Below are 1765 nucleotides of genomic sequence, written 5' to 3'. Positions count from 1 at the left end.
AAATGAATTAAAATGATATATAGATATGAAGGAAAAAACATATGAAACATAAAACTTTAATAGATAATATAGATCTTTACTACCCAGAATTAGAATAGATAATAGAAAAAATATAAATTGCATTTTATTCATGAAAGATACTTATTTATTTATTTATTATTTTTATTTTATATTTATTATTTCCTGTGTATAGGTAGGTGCATCAGTGTCATGCAGTGCCCTTGAAGATCAAGGAAGGCATCAGATCCCCTGGAACTGGAGTTACGGACAGTTGTTAGCTGCCATGTGGGTGCTGGGAATGGAATCTAGGCAATCCCTGATGGCCTAGGTGGCCTGAAGCCTATCCCCAGTGGAAGCTGAAGCTGCACACAGTTTACCTTCCCACTTCCATCTTTCTTTCTCTCAGATGGCGAAATAAAGAACTGCCACCCAGCCCCCCATATATATATATATATGATTTTTATTTTAGGTGTATGAGTGTATTGCCTGCACGTATGTAAGGGCACTTATGTTGTGCGGTGCCCACAGAGGTTGGAAGAGGGTATTGGATCCCCTGTAACTGGAGTTATGGACAATTGTTAGGTGCCATGTGGCTCCTGGGAACTGAACCCAGGTCCGCTGTAAGAGCAGCCAGTGCTTTTAACTGCTGAGTCATCTCTCCAACCCTTTTCTTTCCTTTTTTTTTTTTTGGCTTTTTTGAGACAGGGTCTCCCTGTAGCCCCAGCTGTCCTGGAACTCACTATGTAGACCAGGCCGGCCTTGAACTCACAGAGATCTGCCTGCCTCTGCCTCCCAAGTGCTGGGACTAAAGGCGTGTGCCACCACGCCTGGCCCTTTTCTTTCCTTTTATACCTGTATCTTGTTGGTCCATTGCTCTTGAGGGGAGGGTCCTGGTTAACACAGCAACAAAAAACCAAAACCAAAACAAAACCCAGGTCAATTAAAAGATGTTCAAAGATTTATTTATTTAGAGACAAGAACTTCCCATGTAGCCCAGGCTGGCCTTGAGCTCACAGTCCTCTTGCCTCCATCTCCCAAGTGCTGGGATTACACATGTGCTTCACTGTACCTAGCTCAGATGGTCAGGTATTTGAGCAGGCATTTAACTAGTGAACATACATGGCAAGATGTTAGAATGAATGTATATGTAGTGATATTAACTAATTTTCACATTTTAAAGATTTATTATTAAATTTTTAATTTATTTTTATTTTATTATTATTTTTTCTTTTGAGACAGGGTCTGGAACTTACTACATGGTGACTGTCCTTGATCAAAGATCTGTCTGCCTTTGCCTCCCAAGTGCTGGGATTAAAGGCCTATGCCACCATGCCCAGCTTATTTTTTATTTTATATGTATTAGTGTTTGGTCTGCATGTATGTAGGTACATCACATGTATGAAATGCCCACTGAGGCCAGAAGAAAACATTGGATCCCCTAGAACTAGAGTTATGAATGGTTGTTTACCACCATGTGGGTGCTGGGCCCCAAACCTGGGTTCTCTTGAAGAGTAGCCAGTTCTCTTAACCACTGAGCCATCTCTCCAGCTCCTATTATTATTTTTTATTTATGTGTATGTGTGTATGGGTGCCTGCATAGGCCAGGAGAAAGACTTGGAGTTGACAGGCAGTTGTGAGCCACCCAGTGTGGATGCTGCTGCTGAGAACTGAACTCAGGTCCTCTGGGAGCAGCAAGTCAAGCTCATTGACTGTGAGCTCAAGGCCAGCCTGGGCTACCTGGGAAGTTCTTGTCTCTAAATAAATA

This window comes from Nannospalax galili, unplaced genomic scaffold (assembly GCF_000622305.1).
Source record: "Nannospalax galili isolate Female #2095 unplaced genomic scaffold, S.galili_v1.0 scaffold851, whole genome shotgun sequence".
In the NCBI taxonomy this organism is placed as follows: Eukaryota; Metazoa; Chordata; class Mammalia; order Rodentia; family Spalacidae; genus Nannospalax; species Nannospalax galili.
Note: the sequence above shows the minus strand (reverse complement) of the source record.